This window comes from Triticum urartu, chromosome 4A (genome assembly GCF_056163025.1).
Source record: "Triticum urartu cultivar PI428250 chromosome 4A, HENAU_Tu73, whole genome shotgun sequence".
In the NCBI taxonomy this organism is placed as follows: Eukaryota; Viridiplantae; Streptophyta; class Magnoliopsida; order Poales; family Poaceae; genus Triticum; species Triticum urartu.
The window spans coordinates 397,178,791-397,195,165 of record NC_141876.1 but is presented as its reverse complement, the minus strand read 5'-3'; the positions used below and the strand labels follow the sequence as shown (position 1 = coordinate 397,195,165).

The following is a 16,375-nucleotide window of genomic DNA, read 5'->3' as shown; positions in this document are numbered from 1 at the left end:
CCTGACAAGGAGAGAGAACTTAATGAGTTCAGTATGTCGCCGAAGGGCGAGTGCTGAAAGATATCCGCGGAGGTAAACTCCATGATCGACGCCCAATCGGATTCGATAGGCACGGGTGCAGGCGGTTGGGAGTCCGTGGCCGGGGAGGAATCCGGTAGTTCGGCGCCACGACTCTCATGAAGGGTAAGGTCGATACTCGGCTCGATCGCCGATGAGAGTGCGGCCTCCGTGGCGGGGTCTATCCACCCGCCCATGGAAGGCGCAGCTGGCTCCGAATTGAGGGTCGGAGCGGTTGCCGGCGCGATCTCCTGGACACTGTCCGATGGCAGAGTTAGATCATGTTCATTGTGGTCGTGTGGCGCACTAGGCAGGGGCTCGAATCCGTCGAAGATCAAGTCTCCGCGGATATCGGCCGTGTAGTTTAAGCTTCCAAACCTGACCTGATGGCCAGGGGCGTAACTCTCGATCTGCTCCAGATGACCAAGCGAGTTGGCCCGCAGTGCGAAGCCACCGAATACAAAGATTTGTCCGGGGAGAAAAGTCTCACCTTGGACTGCATTGCTATCGATGATCGAAGGAGCCATCAAGCCTAATGGCGACGACACAGAGGAACTCTCAATGAAAGCACCAATGTCGGTGTCAAAACCGGCGGATCTCGGGTAGGGGGTCCCGAACTGTGCATCTAAGGCGGATGGTAACAGGAGGCAGGGGACACGATGTTTTACCTAGGTTCGGGCCCTCTTGATGGAGGTAAAACCCTACGTCCTGCTTGATTATTCTTGATAATATGAGTAATACAAGAGTTGATCTACCACGAGATCGGAGAGGCTAAACCCTAGAAGCTAGCCTATGGTATGATTGTATGTTGTCCTACGGACTAAAACCCTCCGGTTTATATAGACACCGGAGGGGGCTAGGGTTACACAAGGTCGGTTACAAAGGAGGAGATATACATATCCGTATTGCCTAGCTTGCCTTCCACGCCAAGTAGAGTCCCATCCGGACATGGGACGAAGTCTTCAATCTTGTATCTTCATAGTCCAACAGTCCGACCAAAGGATATAGTCGGGCTGTTCGGAGACCCCCTAATCCAGGACTCCCTCACCCAACTTTAGGCCCCAGATTTGTTTGAACTTGTTCATGTCAATCTTCAACACTTAGAAAAATTCCTCCTTTGCATCTTCACCTTGATCTTGTAAACCGCCGTGACGTCATACTCCAGAATCTTAGTAAACTGCCATGACGTCACTCTGTTACTTAAAAAATGATATATCTCACCTTCAGTTAATGAGCCTCTGACAATCGAGGCGACCGCTCCTGTTAGGTATCCAATATTCTGGCTCCTTGATTCTCGTGCCTGTCACCTCCCCCCTTTACCTTATAAATAGGGCCAAGGGTCATTTCCTTTTTCCCCTCCGTCTCTTTGCTTCTTCTTCCTCCTCGCGACGCCCCTGCACCTGAGCGCCGCCGCCATCGCCGAGCTCCGCCTCTGCATCTCCTTTGGCCGCTGCATCGACCTGATCGCACCAGAAAGTCACGGCATATCTCCGCTGCTTCAACAGCCGCTGTAAGTCTTCCCCTTTCCTCCTCTGTAGATCTATCTAGGGTTTCAGTGTTCATTAAAGTTCATCAAAGCTCCGGCGCTGTTCTTCCATGTTCCTCTTCAGTCCATAGATGAAAGATCTTAAGCTTGATGTATTCTGTGTGGTAGCTATAGCATTCCTTGTCTTTGCTATCAAAACAAACCCTAATGCGCATAAAAACTGATCTGGACCTTTTTGCGAATCACTTCGGGACCAACCTTTTTAGGTCTAAATCTTTTTGCTTTGCTGACCTGTGGTAGATCCAAAATGCTAATGTGATCTTTGCGAAATCTGTTTTTCCTCACTTAGCCATTTTTAGATCTGTACCTTCTATATCACATAGACGGTTTACCCTTGTATAGAGTAATCTATTATATACCATTAGTCCCCGTGTAAATCGGCAATCCCTTTATCTCCGTTGTCATACTCCGGTTTAATAGTATGTGTATACCTCTGTTTCTTCTTATCGCTTTGTCATTCATAATTGTATCAGCCTCCGGTTTTACCAATTTCACATACTTGGATTCCTTTATCCTCTTGTACCTTATGCATCACTATAAATGAATTGTAAACCGTCATTTCCTTCCAGCTTTTCACTTGCAATGGCCAAGCAGTTTTATTCCTGCAACTGGGCTCCCTCCCGGGTTACCGAGGAGCAACTGAATGGAATGGTCAAGATCGGAACCTTACTAAAAAAGAATGAGATCCGGTGGCGAGTTCCTGGACCGGAAAATCCTCCCACCCCTAAGCAGGGTGAGGTAGTGGTGTTTTTTGATCACATAGGTCATGGTTTCAAACCGCCTGGATCAAAGTTTTTCCGGGATGTACTTGCCAGCTTTCAACTCCACCCTCAAGATATTGGACCCAACTCGGTATCCAATATATGCAACTTTCAAGTTTTCTGTGAAGTGTACCTACAAGAAGAGCCAACTGTTGAGCTGTTCCGGGACTTCTTTCATCTGAACCGGCGCACTGAATTTGTAGACGGACCCAATACTGAAATTGGTGGCATCTCCATTCAGAAAAGAAAAGAGGTTGAATTTCCTCACGCCAAGCTGCATAGTCACCCCAAAGAGTGGAATCAACCTTGGTTCTATTGTAAAGACACCTCCCCTGAAGATGAGAATCCTCTATCGGGTTACCGTGCCCACCGGCTTGCCAATACTCATCCACTTCCACAACATCTAAGTGCCCAGGAATGGGCCCCATATGCACCTCAACTCACCAAGCCGAGAGCCTTCTTGGCCAACGGTTTAACAGGTGTAGACTTTGTCCGTTGGTGGATATCCTGGAGTATCTTGCCGCTAGGTCGCCGCTCCCGCTTAATGTGCGAGTACACTGGGGAAGCAGAAGACTCCCAACGTCATATCAATATTCAACTAACAGATGAAGAAGTCACTGAGGCTGTCAAGAAGATATTGAACGAATCAGAACCTGTCTGTCGCAAAACCGGTTAGAACCTTTTTACACGCAAAACAAACCACCTGCTGTAAGTATTGTTCTTCTGCTTTACACCTGATATCTTTGGACTGTCCAATCTTTGGATACTCTTATGCTTATTTTTAAACAGGGTGATGATCCGTTCTGGAAGAAGAAACCTCAAGAGAAAGCGGCAAAACCTTCCCGCCCTAAACCCAAAGCCGTCAAGAAAACCACAAAGCGGAAGGCACCTGAATACATCAGTTGGAACTGGATGACGACCCGGACGAACCGAAAGTTGAGGTAGAACTTGATTCACTTGGTTCACTTTTCATGCATCTCATTGACAATGATACTTATCAGGAGGACATTGAAGGCAGCCAAGCCTAGGATGCAGAGGTAATTATCCTTTCCTCCGGTTCAGACTCCCTGCTAACACAAAAAATACATCAAGCGGTCCAGAAAGTAAGCTTTTCTCATCCTCTTGCTCACTTGGATCCAACAATTATTTTGAAGAAGCATGTGACGCCCGGATAGTTAAGCTACAATAACCATCTGCTAATGATGCCACGTCACTTCGATTACTGTTGCTAATCTCGCATTAGTTCGAAACAGATTCAAATTCAAATTCCAAAAACAAGTCAAATTTTATTTCTTCAAACTGATAAGGAAAAATGTTCGGTGGGTTGCAAATATTCACTAAGTAATTACCATGTAGGAGGTAACCTTAAATGGAATTTTAAACTTTCCCTAGAAATAAATAAAGTGAACAAGCATCCCTTATTATGCCCATTAAAATATGAACTTAATTTCAAACATTTCCAAATAACCCCAAACTTTTTGGAAAACACCCAAAATATCAGGAGGTGATTATGTGTGGAGTTTCAACTTTAACTAAAATCATTTAGTACCTAAACTGAATACAAAACAGTAGATAAATAAGAAAAACAATAAACAAAAAAGAAGTGAAAAACATAATACCTAATCTACTGTACACTTAGGCCCAATTATTACATTAGTAGCCCAGCCCAACTCCCCTTTTTCTTCTTCCTCTGTTCACAGGGCTGGGTGGCCACCGTGCACCCGTCCACGTCGCGGATCGGCCACGTGCTGACCATCCCGTGAATCCCCGTCGTCCTACAAGACCTCCCTCGACGCCGTGGTCAAACCCTAGCCCACTCTCTCCCCCCTCCCTCGCGCCGCTTTCTTCCCGCATGGCTCAGCCAACGCCGTCATCGCCATGGCCATCATTATTCCCGCGTGCACCGAGCTCCCCGCCGGCTGAGATCACACCTGGAGCATCGCCTGCCTCGTCCGCGTCGACTGGAAGGACTGGATCGAGATGGAGTGGACCACATCACCGGGATCGACCTCATCCCCTTCCTTCGGTCGTCGCCGTTCAACCTCGTAGATCGCCGTCGTCTGCGCTTCTAAACCTTCGCCGAGCCACTCGTGTGCTCCGATGTGAGCACCCGCACCTTTCTCCTTCTGGACTAGCTCGGATTCGAGCTCGAGCACGCCACCGCCGTAGCCATAGCTCCCTTGTCCGCCATGGCCGGAGCTCGTTCGAGCTGCCGCGCGCTGCTGCTCCCGTGTACGCGCTGCCTGCTGCTCGGTGCTGCTAGCCGCGATTGTTGCTCAAGCTGCCGCTGCTCGCCCGCGTCCACCCACGTGTGCCCCCGCCTGCCCCGCAGTTGCAGACGCTCGTCCGTTGCTGCAGCCGTCGCCCCGGCCGACCCTTGCCCATGCCGTAGGGACGTCCGCCGCCTTCGTCGTCCGCCCCACACCGCGGCCCGGCTCCCTCTGCTCCGCCCTGCGCACCACCTCGCCCCGCAGCCTACTGTTGTGGCCTTCTCCGCCGCGGCTGCCGCTCCCTACTGCTGCTCTGCCCGCTGCACTCGGCTGCAGCTCCTCTGCTACAGTAACGTTCAGTTACTGTAGCTGCAGCTAGCTTTGGCAAATTCACATTGGGTAGCCCCTTTGACAGCCAATAAACATCCACAAGGCAAGTTCTTATGTGGATAAAAATAATTTGGGCAGAGAGTACACTTGAAAATCTTCATTTTACCCCATTGGACCAAATCCATTTGATGGATGGATTAAATTCTATGAAATTCACAAATTGCTGTTTTCTTTTAACATAGAACATACTTAACCCCTGGCAGCGTGTGTGTGCTGTGTAGGTGTGTGTGCGCCGTGCATGTGGCCGGTTGTGCCCAGTAATGGCCGGCCCTTACTTAGATTAGTACTACTATAATAGGTCTTAATTAGTGCTAAGTTAGTCTAGTAGTAGATGACATGTAGGCCCTCATTAAATAAATTAGACTTATTTAATTGTTTAGATAAATAGTCTATGACATGTGGGTCACACATGCCCCTTTTGACTAGTCAAATTGACTTGGTCAGTTTGGATTAAACTAAATATAATAAATCCAGAAATTTCAGAATATACTTAAAACTTTGGAAAATCATAAAAAATTAACCATAACTTCGATGGAAAAACTTTGTACATGAAAGTTGCTCAAAACGACGAGACGAACCCGTATACGCAACCCGTTCGTCCGCCACGCATCCCTAACCTATCGAACACACAACTTTCCCCCACTCCGGCTCCTTTACCCAAAAACGTGAAACACCGGGAATAATTTCCCGGATGTTCCCCCCTTCACCGGTACCACCTCGTACCGCGTTAGGGCACACCTAGCATCACGCTTTGTCATGTCATTCGTCATGCTTTTGTTTGCATTATATTTATTGTTTCTTCCCCCTCTTCTCTCGCTAGACATCGAGACCGACGTCGCTGCTACCCAGTACGACTACGGTGTTGACGACCCCTCTCTCTTGCCAGAGCAACCAGGCAAGCCCCCCCTTGATCACCAGATATCACCTATTCTCTTCTATACTGCTTGCATTAGAGTAGTGTAGCATGTTACTGCTTTCCGTTATCCTATCCTGATGCATATCCTGTCCTTGTTACCACTGTTGTTACCTTTACCTGCAATCCTACATGCTTAGTATAGGATGCTAGTTTTCCATCAGTGGCCCTACCCTCTTGTCCGTCTGCCATGCTATACTATTGGGCCATGGTCACTTCGGGAGGTGATCACGGGCATATTCTATATACTTTACACTGTTACATTACCGGTGATACTATTCGGAGTTGGGGCTGAAGGGGCAGGTGGCTCCATCCCGGTAGAGGTGGGCCTGGGTTCCCGTCGGCCCCCGACTGCTACTTTGTGGCGGAGCGACAGGGCAGGTTGAGACCACCTAGGAGAGAGGTGGGCCTGGCCCTAGTCGGTGTTCACGGATACTTAACACGTTTAACGAGATCTTGGTATTTGATCTGAGTCTGGCTACTGGCCTATACGCACTAACCATCTACGCGGGGACAGTTATGGGCACTCGACGTCATGGTATCAGCCGAAGCCTTCGTGATGTCAGCGACTGAGTGGCGCGCGCTGGATTGGACCGTAAGCCTGCTCTTTTATTAAGGGGGCTAGTTCTGCTTCCGGCCGCGTTCGCAACGTGCAGGTGTGCAAAGGGCGATGGGCCCAGACCCCTGCGCCATAAGATTTAGACCGGCGTGCTGACCTCTCTGTTGTGCCTAGGTAGGGCTGCGACGTGTTGATCTTACGAGGCCGGGCATGACCCAGGAAAGTGTGTCCGGCCAAATGGGATCGAGCGTGTTGGGTTATGTGGTGCACCCCTGCAGGGAAGTTAATCTATTCGAATAGCCGTGATCTTCGGTAACAGGACGACTTGGAGTTGTACCTTGACCTTATGACAACTAGAATTGGATACTTAATAAAACACACCCTTCCAAGTGCCAGATACAACCGGTGGTCGCTCTCTCACAGGGCGACGAGGGGAGGATCATCGATTAGGGTTATGCTATGCGATGCTACTTGGAGGACTTCAGTCTACTCTCTTCTACATGCTGCAAGATGGAGGTGGCCAGAAGCGTAGTCTTCGACAGGATTAGCTATCCCCCTCTTATTCTGGCTTTCTGCAGTTCAGTCCATCGATATGGCCCTTTACACATTTACCCATGCATATGTAGTGTAGCTCCTTGCTTGCGAGTACTTTGGATGAGTACTCACGGTTGCTTTCTTCCTCTTTTCCCCCTATCCCTTCTACCCGGTTGTCGCAACCAGATGTTGGAGCCCAGGATCCAGACGCCATCGTCGACGACGACTCCTACTACACCGGAGGTGCCTACTACTACGTGCTGCCCGCTGACGACGACCAGGAGTAGTTAGGAGGATCCCAGGCAGGAGGCTTGTGCCTCTTTCGATCTGTATCCCAGTTTGTGCTAGCCTTCTTAAGGAAAACTTGTTTAACTTATTTCTGTACTCAGATATTGTTGCTTCCGCTGACTCGTCTATGATCGAGCTCTTGTATTCAAGCCCTCGAGGCCCCTGGCTTGTAATATGATGCTTGTATGACTTATTTTTATTTGTAGAGTTGTGTTGTGATATCTGCCTGTGGGTCCCTGATCTTGATCGTACACGTTTGCGTGTATGATTAGTGTACGGTCAAATCGGGGGCGTCACAAGTTGGTATCAGAGCCGACTGCCTGTAGGAATCCCCCTTCCACACTCCTTGGCCGAAGGCGAGTCTCGACATTGTAAAACTTTTACTAACATGGTTGTGTGCCTTACGGGCCCACGTCGCCATCTGGGTGGTATTAGGATCTTTTACTCCTCGATCCTTACTCTGGGACTCTGAGCTCTCTTCTATTCGGGTTAAATGAATTTTGCTAAATCTAACATTAGGATCTCATTATCACTTTCACCCGGAGAGCCCCTTATTACTGATGATCGTCTGCTGTACGTGAAGACCCTGAAGATACTCTCCGCTGTTAACCCGAGAACTTGTGTTCATCGTGTTTGCAATTCCCCTTCCACCGTCAACCCTTATGGATAACTACTTGCAGTTGTTATTCGTACCATCATTCCCTGTTGATCTTGTTATTACAAGATACCTCGGAAATTCTCTCTATTATTCCGAGAATAGTTTGTGCCTACTACCTTGCAGTTCATTATCCACATACACACCCCTACGGATAATTTCTCGCACTTACCGAGTATCCGCCCATCCCTAGTTGTTTGTGTGTTTCACTAAGTTCTTCAAAATAATATTCGATCTTCTAAAAATCCTTAGTAGCTTATTGCTTTTGAAATTCTTGCTTGCTTGCATTATGGTTAATCCCATAAGTATAGTAATCCTATTGGCATCCCTTGTCACTATCATTCTTGAGTCCATTGATTCAGTAAGTTGTGAATGTTCACAATCATCAGTCGAATCCTAGGATTATCCTTTCGGCTCAGACGTCATTTGGATATGAGCTGGTTCTTGACCAATCAATGCCTTGATCGGTTGTGCTTTTAAGTCTATTTAACTTATTCATTTTCGATCAGAACGATTGCTTCTGATCCCTTGATTTGGAAATCAAAAAAAATCTTTGCATTAAGCTTTGAATTAGTAAGTTGTTTCTATAATCTGATGCCTTGGCATTCCTTCTTCCTCTGATTGAGTTCCGATACTCACATCAGCCTCGTTGTTGATCGCCATACCCATTGCCGGGTTATTATCCAACAGTGTCCTTGACGACCTAAATTCTTGTGATTTTTTACCGGATACATAATGCCTTTGGTAAATTGTATCCTCTACTTTTGACAACCTTACTCTACTTTTGAGTTTGTGTTATTTACTCCCGAAGTTCATGGTATATGTTTTAAGAAGCCCCGATGGGTTGAACCTATGCCTTCCTTAATATGTGTGGACTCGAAAGTTTTCATGAGTCATACTCTTTTGGTATTTTACCAGATTAAATTTCAACACGACCACTTCATCGAACGCGAGAAGTAAATGAAAGGTTATGCATTGAAGAAGTGGGAGTCGACCTTGAACTTTGTGTTCATGCCCATGGACACGATGTAGATCTTATCATTAAAGCTTCTCTTAAATTAATTATTCCTTTGGTATAAGTTCATCTTATATCTAGGATCTGGCCTTTTGCAATCGTGGTTCCGACCATGTTTCTCCTTGATTCCATTTCTCGTGCAAGTTTGAACACTTGTCTTATGCAGAGCAATACCCTAGTCCAACCTATACTTTGATCTGTCGTCGAATATTACCCCCCTGGTATCTCGAGATTATCACGGAACTGCATAACTTCTTATGCGTTCTTCATCAAGTATTACATTCTCACTGATTCCAAATTTTTTTACGGGCTCTGAGTTAATAAACACTCAAAGACATCGATAACTGGATCGAGTTCACACCGCGATTAAACAACTCTTGGTAACCTTCATTACTTACGAATTTGAACTCGATCACGTAAGTCCTAGCCTGCTCGGCTATATCATTATTGTGCCGATTTTAACTGTGCTACCTGGTCCTTAACCCCGGAGCACAACTTTCGACGATGAGCTAAGATTATGTCGATTTCCTCGTCTTATCGTTCCACCTTGAACGACAAGCTTGAATTCGAGTTTCTGTCCTACTCATGGTCCCAAGATCATTTCGCTTCATCATTCCTTTGACTTGATGTCATCGCCAGCCGATTAAATCTCCATGAAACCTCTCGACATAATTTGTCATGATCATCATCAACATTCTGAGTTCCTCCATGATATCAATTGAATTCATGATGAGAAATACCATCCTTGCCCCTCAATGATTTGTGTTATCATCGGCAACATTCTTGCTTTCCCTTCAACACAAACTTGTTCATGTCTTGTGTTGTACCTTGAGATCCTTGCTATCCAACTTATGTTATGTTTTACCTTGGAGTATTGCTATCTTTTATGTCTAGGCTGTCATGGGAAATTCACCACCCTTAAAAATTTTTGATACAAGTGATACTTATTAACATCACCATTCTTTTCTTGGTCCCCGTGTGGTTTCTAACCGGAATACCGACAAATGGTGTAAATTCTACACTTCTAGCAACCCTATTGCTTTGAAGTTATTGGTCTATAGTTTCATTCTACGTCTATGGCTTATTGAATCATCATTCGAACATTGATTGTGCTACCTAGCCCATATTTCGGGTGCACATTTCAACAAATGTTTAACTATGTATGTTTTCCTGGAGCATACCTCATTATGTCATCTGATCTGACAAATATTATTTCCTTATTCACATAAGTGTGGAAATCCATCTTTTAAAAATCTCAATGAATTGTCGCTGAGTTCATCAACCACCTCTTCATTCTCTCCTTGGTTTTAATGATGAACTCTTGTTATGGAACTCGCTTCCATAGTACATTTCCCAAGAATCTTACAATGTCGTCTCGTCAATTGTGTTGCACCTTTTCTTCTCACGCATCCTGAGTCTAAGGCATCCCGGCACCAATCAGATCTGAATCTCGGTCAGATATGATGGTTGGAACATATTCCAAGAGTTATTACATTGGTCCTTATATATCGGTAAGGTGAGGTCATGCCGATCACACCTGGTCGGAGGACTTGTTGTTATAGATTCCTTTTCAGCAAGGTTATCCATTCTTCCACGAGAAAATTGTAAGACTTATTCTACAAGTTGTTCTTGATGGATCCTTTGTGCATCCAAATTCTAACCCTTACTTGATGACCATGTCAATGCTATCTCGAAGCATGTATGTGGCACTCTGATCATCGATAAGAACATTTGAAGCGCCATGCTAAATTTACTTTATCAATTATTCAAACACCGTTGTTTTGGAAATGTCATGAACTTCCTCTCCCCTAACCTAAATGGTTTTCTACATTATATCCTATCATGGATATCATGCTCTACTTGTCTTTGGGAAGGATATACCCTGAAATATGTGTTTAATCACATTTTTCTTTCCATTGTTCTGATTAAATCTGATAGACACTTTTCCCTTTCCATTGGTTTGTTCAAACCCTTTCTATGATCTATATGATATAAGCAGTAATAATTCACTGCTTGTGCAAACATCTCGGTGTACAACTCTGTCAGTAAGACCATGTTACTATTGTTGATGACATTCCGATAACCACCGATGGACGAGAACTGTGCCTATTGGTCCGCCTCGTTTCAACGAGCAGGAAAATGGTTCTCTTCGTCCCTCGCCCTTGGTACCGAAGTTGTTACTGACATAACTGACAGGCTACCCTCTGACATGCCTTACTATCATGATCGTGCAAGATGTCACCGCCCTTCCTACTTTAACCCACATGGTGGGCCCATAACCCACAGTTCCACAGGATCGAAACCTGACTCTCCTATACACCCCCTATTTCCAAAGTTATTCCTCACGTTTGGTTTCGTATGTAGTTCACGAGCCACCTTCTGTGTGTTCCTCAATTCTGGTATTAAACACAATACTTATTTCCGTTGCTCTGAACCCCTTTCACACTTTGTTTCAGGCAACGAACGATTGCCTACCCGCTTGAAACTTCTCATGGTATCTCCTTACTTTACTCTCAATATTTTCTTAAGTTTTAGTTCGAGAGTTACTTTCCGCCACCTTCCTCGATGTTAGCTACTAGATAGTCAACCTTGCAGAGGTCCGTTCTCCCGGATTATACCCACCCTTTATTCTTTCGTAAGTACGATGGAGTTCTCGAAGCAAGGATGCCGACTTCATCATGATGACTTGGAGCAGGGAAATAAATACTTCAACGAGGAGGATCTACTACTTCGGGAAGAGCAACCAAGACCAAGAAGAATTGTTAGAATTTCATAACCCATTCTTCCCCCTTACTCCCCTCTTAAATCTCGGGACGAGATTTCTTGTAGTGGAGAAGAATTGTGACGCCCGGATAGTTAAGCTACAATAACCATCTGCTAATGATGCCACGTCACTTCAATTACTGTTGCTAATCTCGCGTTAGTTCGAAACCGATTCAAATTCAAATTCCAAAAACAAGTCAAATTTTATTTCTTCAAACTGATAAGGAAAAATGTTCGATGGGTTGCAAATATTCACTAAGTAATTACCATGTAGGAGGTAACATTAAATGGAATTTTAAATTTTCCCTAGAAATAAATAAAGTGAACAAGCATCCCTTATTATGCCCATTAAAATATGAACTTAATTTCAAACATTTCCAAATAACCCCAAACTTTTTGGAAAACACCCAAAATATCAGGAGGTGATTATGTGTGGAGTTTCAACTTTAACTAAAATCATTTAGTACCTAAACTGAATACAAAACAGTAGATAAATAAGAAAAACAATAAACAAAAAAGAAGTGAAAAACATAATACCTAATCTACTGTACACTTAGGCCCAATTATTACATTAGTAGCCCAGCCCAACTCCCCTTTTTCTTCTTCCTCTGTTCACAGGGCTGGGTGGCCACCGTGCACCCGTCCACGTCGCGGATCTGCCACGTGCTGACCATCCCGTGAATCCCCGTCGTCCTACAAGACCTCCCTCGACGCCGTGGTCAAACCCTAGCCCACTCTCTCCCCCTCCCTCGCGCCGCTTTCTTCCCGCATCGCTCAGCCAACGCCGTCATCACCATGGCCATCATTATTCCCGCGCGCACCGAGCTCCTCGCCGGCTGAGATCACACCTGGAGCATCGCCTGCCTCGTCCGCGTCGACTGGAAGGACTGGATCGAGATGGAGTGGACCACATCACCGGGATCGACCTCATCCCCTTCCTTCGGTCGTTGCCGTTCAACCTCGTCGATCGCCGTCGTCTGCGCTTCTAAACCTTCACCGAGCCACTCGTGTGCTCCGATGTGAGCGCCCGCACCTTTCTCCTTCTGGACTAGCTCGGATTCAAGCTCGAGTACGCCACCGCCGTAGCCATAGCTCCCTTGTCCGCCATGGCCGGAGCTCGTTCGAGCTGCCGCACGCTGCTGCTCCCGTGTACGCGCTGCCTGCTGCTCGGTGCTGCTAGCCGCGGTTGTTGCTCAAGCTGCCGCTGCTCGCCCGCGTCCACCCGCGTGTGCCCCCGCCTGCCCCGCAGTTGCAGACGCTCGTCCGTTGCTGCAGCCGTCGCCCCGGCCGACCCTTGCCCACACCGTAGGGACGTTCGCCGCCTTCGTCGTCCGCCCCACACCGCGGCCCGGCTCCCTCTGCTCCGCCCTGCGCACCACCTCGCCCCGCAGCCTACTGTTGTGGCCTTCTCCGCCGCGGCTGCCGCTCCCTACTGCTGCTCTGCCCGCTGCACTCGGCTGCAGCTCCTCTGCTACAGTAACGTTCAGTTACTGTAGCTGCAGCTAGCTTTGGCAAATTCACATTGGGTAGCCCCTTTGACAGCCAATAAACATCCACAAGGCAAGTTCTTATGTGGATAAAAATAATTTGGGCAGAGAGTACACTTGAAAATCTTCATTTTACCCCATTGGACCAAATCCATTTGATGGATGGATTAAATTCTATGAAATTCACAAATTGCTGTTTTCTTTTAACATAGAACATACTTAACCCCTGGCAGCGTGTGTGTGCTGTGTAGGTGTGTGTGCGCCGTGCATGTGGCCGGCTATGCCCAGTAATGGCCGGCCCTTACTTAGATTAGTACTACTATAATAGGTCTTAATTAGTGCTAAGTTAGTCTAGTAGTAGATGACATGTAGGCCCTCATTAAATAAATTAGACTTATTTAATTGTTCAGATAAATAGTCTATGACATGTGGGTCACACATGCCCCTTTTGACTAGTCAAATTGACTTAGTCAGTTTGGATTAAACTAAATATAATAAATCCAGAAATTTCAGAAAATACCTAAAACTTTGGAAAATCATAGAAAATTAACCATAACTCCGATGGAAAAACTTTGTACATGAAAGTTGCTCAAAACGACGAGACGAACCCGTATACGCAGCCCGTTCGTCCGCCACGCATCCCTAACCTATCGAACACACAACTTTCCCCCACTCCGGCTCCTTTGCCCAAAAACGCAAAACACCGGGAATAATTTCTCGGATGTTCCCCCCTTCACCGGTACCACCTCGTACCGCGTTAGGGCACACCTAGCATCACGCTTTGTCATGTCATGCATCGTCATGCTTTTGTTTGCATTATATTTATTGTTTCTTCCCCCTCTTCTCTCGCTAGACATCGAGACCGACGCCGCTGCTACCCAGTACGACTACGGTGTTGACGACCCCTCTCTCTTGCCAGAGCAACCAGGCAAGCCCCCCCTTGATCACCAGATATCGCCTATTCTCTTCTATACTGCTTGCATTAGAGTAGTGTAGCATGTTACTGCTTTCCGTTATCCTATCCTGATGCATATCCTGTCCTTGTTACCACTGTTGTTACCTTTACCTGCAATCCTACATGCTTAGTATAGGATGCTAGTTTTCCATCAGTGGCCCTACCCTCTTGTCCGTCTGCCATGCTATACTATTGGGCCGTGGTCACTTCGGGAGGTGATCACGGGCATATTCTATATACTTTACACTGTTACATTACCGGTGATACTGTTCGGAGTTGGGGGCTGAAGGGGCAGGTGGCTCCATCCCGGTAGAGGTGGGCCTGGGTTCCCGTCGGCCCCCGACTGTTACTTTGTGGCGGAGCGACAGGGCAGGTTGAGACCACCTAGGAGAGAGGTGGGCCTGGCCCTGGTCGGTGTTCGCGGATACTTAACACGTTTAACGAGATCTTGGTATTTGATCTGAGTCTGGCTACTGGCCTATACGCACTAACCATCTACGCGGGGATAGTTATGGGCACTCGACGTCGTGGTATCAGCCGAAGCCTTCGTGACATCAGCGACTGAGTGGCGCGCGCCGGATTGGACCGTAAGCCTGCTCTTGTATTAAGGGGGCTAGTTCTGCTTCCGGCCGCGTTCGCAATGTGCAGGTGTGCAAAGGGCGATGGGCCCAGACCCCTGCGCCATAGGATTTAGACCGGCGTGCTGACCTCTCTGTTGTGCCTAGGTAGGGCTGCGACGTGTTGATCTTACGAGGCCGAGCATGACCCAGGAAAGTGTGTCCAGCCAAATGGGATCGAGCGTGTTGGGTTATGTGGTGCACCCCTGCAGGGAAGTTAATCTATTCGAATAGCCGTGATCTTCGGTAATAGGACGACTTGGAGTTGTACCTTGACCTTATGACAACTAGAACTGGATACTTAATAAAACACACCCTTCCAAGTGCCAGATACAACCGGTGGTCGCTCTCTCACAGGGCGACGAGGGGAGGATCATCGGTTAGGGTTATGCTATGCGATGCTACTTGGGGGACTTCAGTCTACTCTCTTCTACATGCTGCAAGATGGAGGTGGCCAGAAACGTAGTCTTCGACAGGATTAGCTATCCCCCTCTTATTCTGGCTTTCTGCAGTTCAGTCCATCGATATGGCCCTTTACACATTTACCCATGCATATGTAGTGTAGCTCCTTGCTTGCGAGTACTTTGAATGAGTACTCACGGTTGCTTTCTTCCTCTTTTCCCCCTATCCCTTCTACCCGGTTGTCGCAACCAGATGTTGGAGCCCAGGATCCAGACGCCATCGTTGACGACGACTCCTACTACACCGGAGGTGCCTACTACTACGTGCTGCCCGCTGACGATGACCAGGAGTAGTTAGAAGGATCCCAGGCAGGAGACCTGTGCCTCTTTCGATCTGTATCCCAGTTTGTGCTAGCCTTCTTAAGGAAAACTTGTTTAACTTATGTCTGTACTCAGATATTGTTGCTTCCGCTGACTCGTCTATGATCGAGCTCTTGTATTCGAGCCCTCGAGGCCCCTGGCTTGTAATATGATGCTTGTATGACTTATTTTTATTTGTAGAGTTGTGTTGTGATATCTGCCTGTGGGTCCCTGATCTTGATCGTACACGTTTGCGTGTATGATTAGTGTACGGTCAAATCGGGGGCGTCACAAAGCAGCAGCACGAGGCTCGCCGCACAACCCGGCATAGCGGCCAAAAGGTCACTTCGACCGGTTTACCAGACACCCCGGTTCGAAAGCGCCGATCTGAGGTCTCACCCACTTCTGACACTTCTTATCCCAAGGCAGGATATTTTTGACAACCTCTTAATCCGTCCGATTCGAATTATCAGGTGACACCTCCTTCATCTTCTGGCGAGTCAACAGCAACACAACTCCCCCCTCTCAAAACCGTAGTTGGGTAAGTACTTCACCCCTTTCTTTTGATGTTTCATACTTTATATGCTGTGCTAACCTTTGCATCTTGTTCTGTTTAGAGCCAAAGCTAGACCCAGTAAAAAGGCTCAGGTGAATAATCCGCCCGAAGACCAGGTGGTTACTGAACCGGAGCAGACTGCTGAACCGGAGGGTCCAACTCCTAAAGCTACCTTTGATGAACCACCCCCTTAAGATCACAATACTGATGAACAAGCAGAAGTTGATACTGTTGTGCCTGATGATGAATCATCAGATCCAATCCGGACTGGTGACAGATCTTCTAGTCCGGTGAGAGCTACTGACACT

At 47.1% G+C, this 16,375-nt stretch overlaps 1 long non-coding RNA gene across 3 annotated transcripts; it reads left to right on the top strand.

The window, feature by feature from the left end:
• Positions 1-3,841: 3,841 nt before the first annotated feature.
• Positions 3,842-15,699, top strand: LOC147975961 (uncharacterized). Of its 3 annotated transcripts, none has more exons than XR_015601229.1 (3): positions 3,842-4,466; positions 14,032-14,106; positions 15,405-15,699. It is a non-coding gene; the product is annotated as an uncharacterized LOC147975961 (long non-coding RNA). The 3 variants fall into 3 exon arrangements; XR_015601228.1 differs by lacking the exons at positions 14,032-14,106; positions 15,405-15,699 and adding exons at positions 5,785-5,859; positions 7,157-7,465 and having other exon boundaries at positions 3,843-4,466; XR_015601230.1 differs by lacking the exon at positions 3,842-4,466 and adding an exon at positions 12,373-12,710.
• The last annotated feature ends 676 nt before the right edge of the window (positions 15,700-16,375 follow it).